The 15,679-nt window shown below is 36.8% G+C and overlaps 1 long non-coding RNA gene across 1 annotated transcript in view; it reads right to left on the reverse strand.

Moving 5' to 3' along the window:
* LOC120861651 overlaps window positions 1-15,448 on the reverse strand; it is a 77,575-nt gene extending 62,127 nt beyond the window's left edge. The window contains exon 1 of the long non-coding RNA XR_005720569.1: window positions 15,258-15,448. This is a non-coding gene — a long non-coding RNA (uncharacterized LOC120861651). The remainder of the gene's footprint in view (window positions 1-15,257) is intronic.
* Window positions 15,449-15,679: the final 231 nt, after the last annotated feature.

Below are 15,679 nucleotides of genomic sequence, written 5' to 3' on the forward strand. Positions count from 1 at the left end.
TAAAGTAAAGTAAAGTAAAGTAAAGTAAAGTAAAGTAAAGTAAAGTACTCTCTTACTTGTTCTACCTAGAGGACATGAAGGATACTTTGAAAATGGTCTTAAGACTTCAAGTAAATAGGTAGCCTAGGGACTTTCCTGGTAGTCAAGTATTCACCTTCCAATGCAGTGGGTGTAGGAATCTGAGGGCCTACATGCCTCGTGGCCAAAAAAAAAAAAAAAAAAGTAATATTACAATGTATTATTTAAAAAATGACCCACGTAAAACAAATCTTAAAAAAAAAAAAATTCATAGCCTATATGGGACTTCTAGATGCTATGGTTCTACTTGCCTCTGTTATTGCCAGCCCTAAAGAAGATTAGTTCCTGTACCTCTGCTTCTTTATTTTTCTCCCTGGTGGTTCCTTGCTACTCTTTTTGTGTCCTAACCATTTATGTTGTAGATACGGGAATAAATATTTGAGTGCTATTATGATTGTTTGGGGACCATGTGGGCTATTATTTTTTTGTTGAATCTGTTTATTAATATGAATACTGTGTATATACTCCAAGGGTCAAAGGATCTGGGTAAAATGACTTCCTTCATCTGGAGGAAGACCTGCCAAGTCAATACAAAGGGCACATTCACAGGAAGTAAACCTTTCTGAGCATCAGGAAATTTTTTTAAGTATTTTTCATTCTTAAAGCCAACTTATCAGAAAGCTACACTGAAAAAAAATTTCCATAGAATATTGCAATTCTTCCTGCTATTCTCAGAGGAAACAAGAAAAGGAGATATTCACATGGTCTTGTGTTAAAGCACAGACTCTAGTCACTAATCCCACATCCCTGCCATTTCTCTCATCTGCTGGATTCGTCTGCCCTTTGTTTTTTTTCCCCAAGAGCAAGTATTAATGATTCTTTTAAGCATTATGAACAAGACTCAACTGTTGTATGGAGTGATTTCTACCCTTACACGGTCTGGAACCAGGAGCACCTCTTTGGGTTCTGTCTGTGGCATATAGATAGTGGCATATGTTTCTGTCACGTTGTAAATATTATCCACCAAACAAGGCCTTGGGCTGTAATCTCTTCCATCTCTGAGACAACAGCAGCTCAGTAGCCTCATATTTATGTTTCTAAATTCTCTATTTATACCAGGTGCTCACTGTTAAGGACTGAATGTATTTGCCAGAATTTACATTCAGAAACCCCAATGTTTGGATACTTTGGGAAATGATTAGGTTATTCAGGTGAAGCTCTCAGGAATAAGATAAGTGCCATTACAATTGCCCACAGAGTTCCCTCACCCCTTCCACCACATGAGGACACCATGAAAAGATAGACCTCTGGGAACCAGGAAGCAGGCCCTCAATGGACATAGAATCTGCTAGTGTCTTACTCACAAGCCGTGAGAACTGTGAATGATAAATACTTGTTGTTTAAGCACACCAGTCTGTGGTGTTTTGTTATAGAATCTCGAATGGACAAAAACATTCATTGTGGAAAATGGTCTTCTTGGTTACACTGACTGCACTTGCTGAATGACAAGTGATATATCCCCAGTTCCTGTCACTGCTACTTCAACTTAATATTTTCAGTTGTTAAATCTCTGATTATTTTTCTCAATGTATATTTTGAATTCCCTTTAATATAGATTTTTCTGTTTCCTCAGTTCAGTTCAGTTCAGTTCAGTCGCTCAGTCGTGTATGACTCTGCAACCTAATGAATCACAGCACGCCAGGTCTCCCAATCAATCACCAACTCCTGGAATTCACTCAAACTCATGTCCATCGAGCCAGTGATGTCATCCAGCCATCTCATCCTCTGTTGTCCCCTTCTCTTCCTGCCCCCAATCCCTCCCAGCATCAGGGTCTTTTCCAATGAGTCAACTCTTCACATTAGGTGGCCAAAGTATTGGAGTTTCACCTTTAGCATCAGTCCTTCCAATGAACACCCAGGACTGATCTCCTTTAGGATGGACTGGTTGGATCTCCTTGCAATCCAAGGGACTCTCAAGAGTCTTCTCTAACACTACAGTTCAAAAGCATCAATTCTTTGGCACTCAGCTTTCTTCCTGTCCAACTCTCACATCCATACATGACAACTGGAAAAACCATAGCCTTGACTAGACGGACCTTTGTTGCCAAAGTAATATCTCTGCTTTTCAATATGCTATCTAGGTTGGTCATAACTTTCCTTCCAAGGAGTAAGCATCTTTTAATTTCACAGCTGCAATCGCCATCTGCAGTGATTTTGGAGCCCCCCAAAATAAGGTCTAACACTGTTTATACTGTTTCTCCGTCTATTTACCATGAAGTGATGGGACCAGATGCCAAAGAAAGGCGATGCCAAAGAGTGCTCAAACTAGCATACAATTGCACTCATCTCACACGCTAGTAAAGCAATACTCAAAATTCTCCAAGCCAGGGTTCAGCAGTACGTGAACCGTGAACTTCTAAATGTTCAAGCTGGTTTTAGAAAAGTAAGAGGAACCAGAGATCAAATTGCCAACATCTGCTGGATCATGGAAAAAGCAAGAGACTTCCAGAAAAAAACGTATATTTCTGCTTTATTGACTATGCCAAAGCCTTTAACTGTGTGGATCACAATAAACTGGAAAATTCTGAAAGAGATGGGAATACCAGACCACCTGACCTGCCTCTTGAGAAACTTATATGCAGGTCAGAAAGCAACAGTTAGAACTGGACATGGAACAACAGACTGGTTCCAAATAGGAAAAGGAGTACGTCAAGCTTGTATATTGTCACCCTGCTTATTTAACTTCTTTGCAGAGTACATCATGAGAAACGCTGGACTGGAAGAAGCTAAAGCTGGAATCAAGATTGCCAGGAGAAATAGCAATAACCTCAGATATGCCAATGACACCACCTTTATTGCAGAAAGTGAAGAGGAACTGAAACGCCTCTTGATGAAAGTGAAAGAGGAGAGTAAAAAAGTTGGCTTATAGCTCAACATTCAGAAAATGAAGATCATGGCATCCGGTCCCATCACTTCATGAGAAATAGATGGGGAAACAGTGAAAACAGTGTCAGACTTTATTTTGGGGGGCTCCAAAATTACTGCAAATGGTGATTAGATAACTCCATATTTCAAGCCATTTTTTCTCCTAACTTTGACTAAAAGTAATCTCTTCCTTAAGAATTTTCTAAATCATATTTCAAGTTTTAAAGGAAACAATCACCATGTATATATACCATGCAATGACTGATTTTCCTTAAACTGTTTTGATGGAATAGAAATTCAGCCTAAGTTTGAATTCCTCTAGTGGCTGGGTCTCACTACCTTTGGAAGCAACCTATTTAACCTCTGAATAGGTCTTCTCATTAGAAAAGTTATTTTTTTTCAGATGAAATGAATTTGTTGCATTTTTGCCCATTACCACTCAGTTCCTAAATGCAGAACTAACAAATTCCTCTCCATGTGAGTGCTCATCAAATGTTTGAAGGCAATGAATGTATAGGTGTAGCTTTTACTCCCCTTTTGTCTAAATAAATATTCCTCCTATGATATAGTTCTGTGCCCCTTTTCCCCTGTGTTTTTTCTCCTTTTTTTCCAAATCCTTCTGAAATAGAGTGGAGTACCAAGCTGAAGACAGAGATCTTGGTGAGGCAGTCAAGGGAGTCAGGGCCACAGCAGCATCCACTATATTTCAGCTTTTCTCAGGGGCCAATTACCTGGTTATAGTCAGGCCTAATTTTTAAAAATATTATATTTCCTGTCAAATATATACCCCCTATCTTTTTATTGGATTGTTACCAAAATGTTCTGTTTGATACTTTTGTAGTTGGCTGCTTGGTCCTTGTAGTGAAAATTACTAATAATGAACTTTTGCAGAAATACTTGAGAAATTTCACAGAAATAGCACCTGAAAAAAAACAACATAAACTAAGAAACTGTATTGATGATTATTTTTCATGTCTTTATTAGATTAATACCCTTGTTATAAACCCCAAGGCCAGATCCAGAAGGAAGTATGATAGGATCATAAAAACATGGACCTTGAATGCTGGGTTACTGTCAGGCAAGAATGATGCCTAACCAATTGCTAATTGTTCCCGAGAAGAATCCAGAAGGCAATGATCTCATGTAAACACAAGGAGATCTGGACTGTGTAAGTGTTCAGTTCAGTTCAATTGCTCAGTCGTGTCTGACTGTGTGCAACCCCATGAACTGCATCACGCCAGGCCTCCCTATCCATCACCAAATCTCAGAGTTTACCCAAACTCATGTCCATTGAGTTGGTGATGCCATACAAACATCTCAACTTCTGTCATCCCCTTCTCCTCCCGCCCCCAATCCCTCCCAGAATCAGGGTGTTTTCAAATAAGTCAGCTCTTCGCATCAGGTGGCCAAAGTATTGGAGTTTCAGCTTCAACATCACTCCTTCCAATGAACACCCAGAACTGATCTCCTTTAGGATGGACTGGTTGGATCTCCTTGCAGTCCAAGGGACTCTCAGGAGTCTTCTCCAACACCACAGTTCAAAAGCATCAATTCTTTGGCACTCAGCTTTCTTCACAGTCCAACTCTCACATCCATACATGACTACTGGAAAAACCATAGCCTTGACTAGATGGACCTTTGTTGGCAAACTAATGTTTCTGCTTTTTAATATACTGTCTAGGTTGGTCATAACTTTCTTTCCAAGGATTAAGTGTCTTTTAATTTCATGGCTGCAATCACCATCTGCAGTGATTTTGAAGGCCCCCCAAAATTAAGTCAACTCCTGTTTCTACTGTTTCCCCATCTATTTGCCATGAAGTGATGGGACTGGATGCCATGATCGTCGTTTTCTGAATGTTGTGATTTAAGTTAACTTTTTCACTCTCCACTTTTACTTTCATCAAGAGGCTTTTTAGTTCTTCTTCACTTTCTGCCATAAGGGTGATGTCATGTGCATATCTGAGCTTATTGTATTTCTCCCGGCAGTCTTGATTCCAGATTGTGTTTCCTCCAGCCAGGTGTTTGTCATGATGTACTGTGCACATAAGTTAAATAAGCAGGGTAACAATATACAGCTGTGACGTACTCCTTTTCCTATTTGGAACCAGTCTGTTGTTCAATGTCCAGTTCTAACTGTTGCTTCCTCACCTGCATACAGGTTTCTCAAGAGGAAAGTCAGATGGTCTGGTATTTCCATCTCTTTCAGAATTTTCCACAGTTTATTGTGATCCACACAGTCAAAGTCTTTGGCAGAGTCAATAAAGCAGAAATAGATGTTTTTCTGGAACTCTCTTGCTTTTTCGATGATCCAGCAGATGTTGGCAATTTGATCTCTGGTTCGTCTGCCTTTTCTAAAACCAGCTTGAACATCAGGAAATTCATGGTTCATGTATTGCTGAAGCCTGGCTTGGAGACTTTTGAGCATTACTTTACTAGCGTGTGAGATGAGTGCAATTGTGTGGTAGTTTGAGCACTCTTTGGCATTGCCTTTCTTTACGATTGGAATGAACACTGATCTTTTCTGGTCCTATGGCCACTGCTGAGTTTTCTAAATTTGCTGGCATATTGAGTGCAGCACTTTCACAGCATCATCTTTCAAGATTTGAAACAGCTCAACTGGAATTCCATCACCTCCACTAGCTTTCTTCGTAGTGATTCTTCCTTAGGCCCACTTGGCTTTGCATTCCAGGATGTCTGGCTCTAGGTGAGTGATCACGCTATCGAGATTATCTGAGTCATGAAGATCTTTTTTGTACAGTTCTTCTGTGTATTCTTGCCACCTCTTTGTAGTATCTTCTGCTTCTGTTAGGTTCATATCATTTCTGTTCTTTATCGAGCCCATCTTTGCATGAAATGTTCCCTTGGTATCTCTAATTTTCTTGAAGAGATCTCTATTATTTCCCATTCTGTTGTTTTCCTCTTTCTTTGCATTGATCACTGAGGAAAGCTTTCTTATCTCTTCTTGCTATTCTTTGGAACTCTTCCTTCAAGTGGGGATATCTTTCCTTTTCCCCTTTGCTTTTCATTTCTCTTCTTTTCACAGCTACTTGTAAGGCCTCCTCAGACATCCATTTTGCTTTTTTCCATTTCTTCTTCTTGGGGATAGTCTTGATCCCTGTCTTCTGTACAATGTCATGAACCTCCATTCATAGTTCATCAGACACTCTGTCTCTCAGATCTAGTCCCTTAAATCTATTTCTCACTTCCACTGTATAACCATAAGTGATTTGATTTAGGTCATACCTCAATGGTCTAATGGTTTTCCCCATGTTCTTCAATTTGAGTCTGAATTTGGCAATAAGGATTTCATGATCTGAGCCACGGTCAGCTCCTGGTCTTGTTTTTGCTGATTGCATAGAGCTTCTCCATCTTTGGCTGCAAAGGACATAATCAATTTGATTTTGATGTTTACCATCTAGTGATGTCCATGTTTAGAGACTTCTCTTATATTGCTGGAAGAGGGTGTTTGCTATGACCAGTTCACTATGTCAGTGTAGTCCAAGACATTTAGGGTTTGTGATTAGCACAACATGTGTCTTGAGAAAGATAAGATCTAAGAAAGTCTTGTAGTCTGCAATTAGGAATAAAAGCTTGTCTCAACGTGTACTCTGCACCTCAGTCCAATAGAGGCTGCAGGTTCCCTGACCCATTGCACCAGATTTTGTGTTCTTTCTTCTTTCTCCTCCGTCACTCCAGGACCATTAGGGCAACAGGTCCTCAATATTTTATCCACTATGAAAGTGAAGTGAATGTCACTCCGTCGTGTCTGACTCTTTGCAACCCCATGAACTATAATGTCCATGGAATTTTCCAGGCCAGAATACTGGAGTGGGTAGCTTTTCCCTTCTCCAGGGGATCTTCCCGCCATATTTCATATTATTAGATTCAATTCATCTGTCCTACCTGTCTAAGACATTTTTGGATCCTTCTTTTACCATCACACATAGTGGCAGATTCTTTCAGCTTTATGTCACCTACAAGTTCAATGAGTGGGTATTTTATACCTGTATTTAAATCTTTGGTGAAAACACTGATTGGAGCAAAGTTCTTTACTCCATAAGAGCAAACTGTGACTATTGAATTTGCTTAATCTATAGATTTATTTATCCATATTTTTTGAGTTTTATGCAGGATTGTATGAAATAAATCACCTTGAAAAATCCCTTGTGTTTGGTGGGTGCTCAATAAATTAGTCATTAAAATATGTTCCCCTTGCTGAAATTAATTTGCCTTTGCAATTGTGTTCTTTATAAAAAATAATGCCTTCAATTTTAATCCATGTCTCTATTTGGTCCATCTTTTTAAATTCCCAGCTTTTAGCTACATATTTAAAAGAGGTTGTTCTCATCCCTTCTCATGTATTTACTGGTTTTTAAATTTACATAATATCACTCTCTGGGTTTTTAAAGATTGATTTGAAAATAACATTTAATTTTTGTGAAAGTCAAATTTATATTTGAGAAACTGGAAAATAAAAACAAGGAGAAAGAAAAATCACGGAAGGGGATGTGTTTTTAGTTTTATATTCTCAGTGAATTATTTAGACTTTATATTGTTAAAAGCAACATTACCAAATTTGTATTTCTCTAAGGTGTGGATTTCTTAAGGTTTCTTTTTCCCATCTAAGAGTATATATACTGTATTCAACTCAAGCTCAAACTAAAAATATTAACTTTTTTTTTTCTTTAGCCCTTTTGTCTCTAGCTAGATATTCATCCCCTAAGCAGAACTGATCAGAACCCTTTTCTGATTGAAAAATGATAGATCTCTAAAGTCTTTTCAGCTGAAGGACATTTGAACTCTATTTTTGTCTCAGAGCATGAATGTAGATATATTTAGATTTTCTTCTTTCCCTATTTTTCAAAGTACTTCACTCTTCTAGGCAGTGCAGAAATAAATCTACCCACAACTGAGTAACTTTCAGCCTGATAGGGTTTAGATGCATTGTTCATTACATATAAGCAAATATTTTATATCTTGTTTTAGGGCAGTATTGTGAGCTCTGATCAGGTGCTGTTGAATAGTTTCAATCTTTTTGGTTGAATTTGACATGTGTTCAATTATTTTGGTTGTATTGTATATTTATTAAAGTAGGAAAAGATTTTATTTAGAACACCATACCTATACTTCCAATGCCTTGTATTCAGGTTGTTATTTGATGTATATTCTCAGTCTTTGGATTCCCTAAAACTTTCCAGGGGCTATCCTGTTTTTGCATGCTTATTGATATTTTAAGGCCGACATATTTACAACCACTTCAGAAACCTAAGTTTCATATTGGGAAATTTCTGTTTAAAGTCAGATATGGTTTCCCATTTCATGACTCCTCAGCCTTGCAGAGTGTGTGCTGTGAAAGTGTCAAGAATGGGGAAACCTGGGTCAGGTAGCATGGCTCTCTCACATATTCTCCTCCTTCCTGTTAGCACTTCTTATAACCCTGGAATTGGAAGACTAGACAAAACACCTGGTATTTCATTAAATTGAATCTAATATCCAGGGTAGAAGTTGCCTGTCACATCTCAGATAGAACTGTGATGGGCTAAAGATGACAACAGAATCTTACCCACTTCACTCTCTGCAACTGGAGATCCTAATATCAGCATGAGTAATTGACCATGTCTTTTTTTTTTTTTTTGGTATGAATCAACGCTATGATCTCTAGAGTGCTATATTCCAAAGGGCAGAAATTTTTCCTATCTTCATAATTACCTTTGAAAAACTACATGATACTTTGAAAGGCTCAAACGTAGTTTATAAATAATTTGTGATAATGATGATGGCTTAACAATAAAGATAAGATGATCATGTGAAGAATTAAAGTTAAGGAAACCATTTAATTTGTCACATGGACCTCATAAACTGATATTTTTAGTTTATTTCTCTGTATTAGTAACAGTCACAATATTTCTCTGATAAAGTTATACTTTAACATGAAGCTCAGTTAAAAGCAAATTCTGCAACTTTTTATGAAGAGTTGTACATGAAAATATGATATATCTTTAAATGCACAGGAAAATAACCAAGACATTTTAACCCTTTTGCTTAAGATAATAATAAAAACTTATCATAACTGATCAATTTCATTTAGACCAAATATGTAATAAAAATACTTTTAAGCTGTGAGGAACTTAAATTCTGTTCATTCAATCATTATATTCTCATTCAATCTTGACGTTTTGTATACCATTTCTCAAATATAACATGTTCAAAACTGAATTTCAGTTTCATCTTACTCCTAACATTTCCATTCTTAATATTTCCTTTCTCACTTGACAACAACTCATCCTCTGGTCACTCTCAACAAAATTGTTGATGTCATCCTAATTTTCTTCCATCAAGAAATCTTGCTGGATTTATCTTGAAAGTATTTCTGAATTCTGTCATTTCTGTTGCAACCACTCTGATTTGAGGTACTCTTAGCTCTTATTTAGTTAAAAAAAAAATAGTCTTCTAACTGATCTCTCACATTCTTCCCTTACTTTTCTTAAGTCTATTCTGAAAACAGTATTAAAAATTCATCATACTACACTTATCTGCTCAAAATTCTACTATAATTTCCTACTCCACTCAGACTGAAAACTAATATTCTTAAAATGGCCTCTTAGAAGACTTTACACAATCTGATTCCCCTTGAGTCTGTGACTTTTTCTCCCACTTCTCTTTCCTTCACTTATTTCATTCCACTTATGTTAATGACTAAATCAAATCGTAAAAAAAAATCAAAGAAACAGAAACCTTAAATAAACTACTAGACCAGAGGATTTAATAAAAATGTAAAGAACATCCCATTCAAATATAGCAGAACATACATTCTTCTAAAATGCATATGGAACTTTATTAAGGATAGACCATTTTGAAACAGAAAACAAATCTTGATACATGTAAGGAGATTTAAATCACATCAAGCATATTTCTGATCACCATGTATGAGTTTAGAAATCAACTACAAGAATAAAACTGGAAAAAACACAAACATGTGAAGGCTAAACAGTATGTTACTGAACAACTATTGGGTCAGTGAAGAAATTACAGGAGACATAAAGAGTTACCTAAAGACAAATTAAAATGCATCATACCGACATCTATAGGCTACAGCAAAAGACGGACTGAGAGGGAAGCTTAAAGCAATACAAGCCAACCTCAAGAAACAAGAACAACACAAGTAAACACCTAAAGGAACTAGAGTAATAAGAACAAATGAAACCTAAAGGGAATAATAAAAATCAGAATGCAAATAAATAAAAGAGAGACTAAGAAGACAATATAAAAAGATCAATGAAGCTAAGAACTAGTTCTTTGAAAAGACATACAAAACTGACACTCTTAGCTAGACTAATCAAGAAAAAAGCAGAAGGTTCTAATAAATTAAAGAGGATAAATAACAATGGATACTACAGAAATACAATAAAATAGAGAAATCAGAAGAAATGGACAAATTCTCAGAATATTACAACCATCTAAGAATGAATCATGAAGAAATATAAAACGTAAATAGATTGATCACTATCGAGATTGAAACAGTAATAAAACCAAAATGATCTCAAGAAACAAAAGTCCAGGACCAGAATTCTTCATAGATGAATTTTATCAAACATTCAGTGAAGATTTAAAACCTATTCGTCTCAAGCCAATGCAAAAAAAATTGAATAGAAAGGAACACTTCTTAACTTATTTATGAGATTAACATCAACCTAACATCAAAACCGGACGAAAAAAGCACAAACACACAAAAGAAAATTAAAAGCCAATATTTTTGACAAACAAATTATTAGCGAACCAAATACAATGATATATTAAAAGATTGCTACAAGATGATCAAGCAGGATTTATTCCAGGGATGCAGGAATGGTTTAACAACCACAAAACAATCATTATGATACATAACATTGATAAACTGAAGGAAGAAATCACATGATAATCTCAACAGGTAAAAAAAAGCATTTGACAAGATTCAGCACCGATTTATGATAAAGTTTATCAATAAAGTGAGTATGGAAATGACCATACCTTGACATAGTAGAGGTCACATATGACAAACTCACAACAGCATATTCAATAGTAAAAAGCTGAAAATATTAGTTCTAATGTCATGAACTTATGAGAAATAAGAAAGCCTTCCTCAATGATCAATACAAAGAAATAGAGGAAAACAATAGAATGGGAAAGACTAGAGAGATAAACTAGAAAGACTAGAAAATTAGAGATACCAAGGGAATATTTCATGCAAAGATGGGCTCGATAAAGGGCAGAAATGGTATGGACCTAACAGAAACAGAAGCTATTAAGAAGAGGTGGCAAGAATACTTAGAAGAACTGTACAAAAAAGATCTTCACGACCCAGATAATCACGATGGTGTCATCACTCAACTAGAGCCAGACATCCTGGAATGTGAAGTCAAGTGGGCCTTAGGAAGCATCACTACGAACACAGCTAGTATAGGTGATGGAATTCCAGTTGAGCTATTTCAAATCCTAAAAGATGATGCTGTGAAAGTGCTGCACTCAATATGTCAGCAAAGTTGGAAAACTCAGCAGTGGCCATAGGACTGGAAAAATTAAGTTTTTATTTCAATCCTAAAGAAAGGCAATGCCAAAGAGTGCCCAAACTACCACACAATTGCACTCATCTCACACGCTAGTAAAGTAATGCTCAAAATTCTCCAAGCCAGGCTTAAGCAATATGTGAACTGTGAACTTCCTGATGTTCAAGCTGGTTTTAGAAAAGGCAGAGGAACCAGAGATCAATTGCCAACATCCACTGGATCATCGAAAAAGCAAGAGAGTTCCAGAAAAACATCTATTTCTGCTTTGTTGACTATAATTTAACTGTGTGGATCACAATAAACTGTGGAAAATTCTGAAAGAGATGGAAATACCAGACCACCTGACCTGCCTTTTGAGAAACCTGTATGCAGGTCAGGAAGCAACAGTTAGAACTGGACATTGAACAACAGACTGGTTCCAAATAGGAAAAGGACTACGTCAAGGCTGTATATCGTCACCTGCTTATTTAACTTATATGCAGAGTACATCATGAGAAACACTGGACTGGAAGAAACACAAGCTGGAATCAAGATTGCCGGGAGAAATATCAATAACCTCAGATATGCAGATGACACCACACTTATGGCAGAAAGTGAAGAAAAACTAAAAAGCCTCTTGATGAAAGTGAAAGAGAGTGAAAAAGTTGCCCTAAACCTCAATATTCAGAAAACGAGGATCATGGCATCCGGTCCCATCACTTCATGGGAAATAGATGGGGAAAGAGTGGAAACACTGTCAGACTTTATTTTTGGGGGCTCCAAAATCACTGCAGATGTTGACTGCAGCCATGAAATTAAAAGACACTTACTCCTTGGAAGAAAAGTTATGACCAACCTAGATAGTATATTCAAAAGCAGAAACATTACTTTGCCGACTAAGGTCCGTCTAGTCAAGGCTATGGTTTTTCCTGTGGTCATGTATGGATGTGAGAGTTGGACTGTGCAGAAGGCTGAGCATCGAAGAATTGATTCTTTGGAACTGTGGTGTTGGAGAAGACTCTTCAGAGTCCCATGAACTGCAAGGAGATCCAACCAGTCCATTCTGAAAGAGATCAGCCCTGGATTTCTTTGGAAGTAATGATGCTAAATCTGAAACTCTAGTACTTTGGCCACCTCATGGGAAGAGTTGACTCATTGGAAAAGTCTCTGATGCTGGGAGGGATTGGGGGCAGGAGGAGAAGGGTACCACAGAGGATGAGATGGCTGGATGGCATCACTGACTCGACGGACATTAGTCTGAATGAACTCCGGGAGTTGGTGATGGACAATGAGGCCTGGCGTGCTGCGATTCATGGGTTTGCAAAGAGTCGACATGACATGGTGACTGAACTGAACTCAACTGAGGCCTCCCTGTCCATTTCCAATGGGTCAACTCTTTGCATGAGGTGGCCAAAGTATTGGAGTTTCGGCTTCAGCATCAGTCCTTCCAAAGGACATCCATGACTGGTCTCTTTTAGAATGGACTAGGTGGACCTCCTTGCAGTCCAAGGGACTCTCAAGTGTCTTCTCCAACACCACAGTTTAAAAGCATCAATTCTTTGGCGCTCAGCTTTCTTCACAATCCAACTCTCACATCCATACATGACCACTGGAAAAACCATAGCCTTGACTAGACCTTTGTTGGAATTAGGCTTCAACCAAATTTAAAACTAGTGCTCATCAAGCTACACATTTCAGAAAATTAATAAGCAAGCCACAGACTGGGAGAACATATCTGCATAGTATAACTGACCCAGAACTTCAAGCTGGAATATATACTTAAAAGAATTCCTCCAACTCAATCATAAAAGACAAGCCAACATATATATATATGTCAAATACTGAAATAGACATTCAATAAAGTAATATGTACAATGATCACTCAATAAAAGAATATGTACAAATGACCACTAATCCCCAGAAATTGTTTACAGCATTATTCATCAGATAAATGCAAATAAAACCACAATAAGAGCATTATCAAAACACAAGAATAACAAAAATTAAAAGGACTGACCACCTCAAAATTAGCAAGGATGTCACATAACTGAAGTGAGGGACATGAGATGATGTAATCATTTTGGAAAAGTTCTGATAGTGTCTCATAAAGCTAAAGTTCTTAGTACATTATGACTCAGCAATTTTATTCCTAGTTGTTAACACATGAGGCTGAAAATATATGTTCAGTGAAATATACATCTATGAATGTCCATAAAGATACATCTATGAATGTGCAGGCTTGTTTATAATAGCCCCTAACTGGATAAAGATCCACAAAAAGAACAGAAAAACAAGACATGGACATTCATACATTGAAATACAGTTGGGATACTATTCACATTAAAGCAATAAATGACTTACTAATACACTAAAAAACATAAATGTATCTAAATAGAATCATGGGTGTATGCTATATGAAGGGAGAGAAGTGTATTTGACTCTAGGATGGGGTAAGGGACTGACTGGGCAGGGGGAGGAAGAATTTTTATAGATCTGGCGTGATGGTGATCTTCTATATATTGACAGGGACTTGGGTTACATGGATGTGTGTATTTATCAAAACTCATCAAATGGCATACTAAAGATTTGTGCATTATACTTGCACATGAATTTTACCTCAAGGAAAAAGTTAAATTGAAATTTACAACCCATCAAAAAGTAAAGAAGATAAGTTGATGGATAGATGGTGGATATTAAATAGTATTTGAAGAAGCCAATATAGGAAAATGTTTTTATTTTTATCATTTTATTATATATACATTTTCTTTTATACCACATGGCATGTGGGATCTTAGTTCCCCAACCAGGGACTGAACCCATGCCTGTGAAATGAAAGCTTGGAGTCTTAACCATTGGACCACCAGGAAATCCTAGGGAAATATTAACTGTAGTATTTGCATGGTAGGTATTTGGATGTTCAAAGTATAATTATTTCATTTTTCCTTTATGTTTGAAAATTTTCATAATAAAGAGACTTTGCTGCTAAATCCTAGATAAAATGACTCTAGGTTGGGATTGTAGATATGGAAAGCAGCATTTTGTGTGTGTTTGTATGATTTTAAATATTGCATCCGAGAGAATTTTTTTTTTTAACTGTTGATAATGTAATGTAATAGCCTGGATGAATTTTCTGTACCTTGTCACACAACACACAAGCAATAACATAAGTTTTATCTAACCTGAATTTTGAGACATATACCATAACATTTTATCTCTGATTGCTGTTTGAATATCTTAAGCAAAATTATGTTGGTCACAAATTTCTATAACAAAAGTTATATCACAAAAAGCCTTTTGAAATATTCAGGAGGAAATGTTATTTATCTGCTTTATTTTAAATTAAAAATAAATCATTATTTAACTATTTTCCTCGGAAATACTTTTCTTAAAATCATTTTTTATTTTCAACAAAATATAGCATCATATTTCAACACAGGGAAAGTATGAGAACTGAACAAAGTCTTGTGACTCCATTTAATTTACTTAATTACACCTTGGAATTAAATGAAAATATATATCTTCTTTGAGGGAAAAAGCCTAGCACAAAGAAACCAAATAAGAAAAAAAAAAAAAAAATCCGAAGGGGTGTTCTACAAAGTGGAGATTTCTCCCCTACCTTTTAAGCCATATTTCTTTTACTTAAATAAGAAATCTCCAGGAAAGAACATGAATCAATCTAAAGACCAATGGAATCTCATAATTATCGGGATGAAATATACTAGTTGTCAATATAGACTAATAAAAAAGTTTCATTTTGTCATCAAAACATACGAAGATTTTATAAAAACTTACCAGAAGTACTCCGGTTCCTGAGAGAGGCTAGGAAGAAACTCATGAGCCTGGTTCAGACAGAGGCCTCAGTGTCTTGGGGTCAGGACGGGATAGGCCAAGTCTATTAATAAACAGTTCGCTGAACTTAGCCAGGACAGGAAAACACAGGCATGTCTGGATGGCACTTCATTAAGCAAAGTTTAGTAATCTGCTAGCTGAAGTTTTGACTAGGATTTGTTCAAGGAGAATCTGTACCTCCTCTATATCAAGGGGGGGGGGACCCTATGATGTATCAAAAAGGAAACAGGCAGGATACAGTATGTATGCAGTTCAGTTATTTACTTTTTATTTCTCACACCCTTCTGCAAATACCACTGCATATATAGCTCTGAGCAGGAAGAGACGGCCCTCAGCTGACAGGAACTGGAGGTTCAGCAGGTGGT

This window comes from Oryx dammah, unplaced genomic scaffold, assembly GCF_014754425.2.
Source record: "Oryx dammah isolate SB20612 unplaced genomic scaffold, SCBI_Odam_1.1 HiC_scaffold_3, whole genome shotgun sequence".
In the NCBI taxonomy this organism is placed as follows: domain Eukaryota; kingdom Metazoa; phylum Chordata; class Mammalia; order Artiodactyla; family Bovidae; genus Oryx; species Oryx dammah.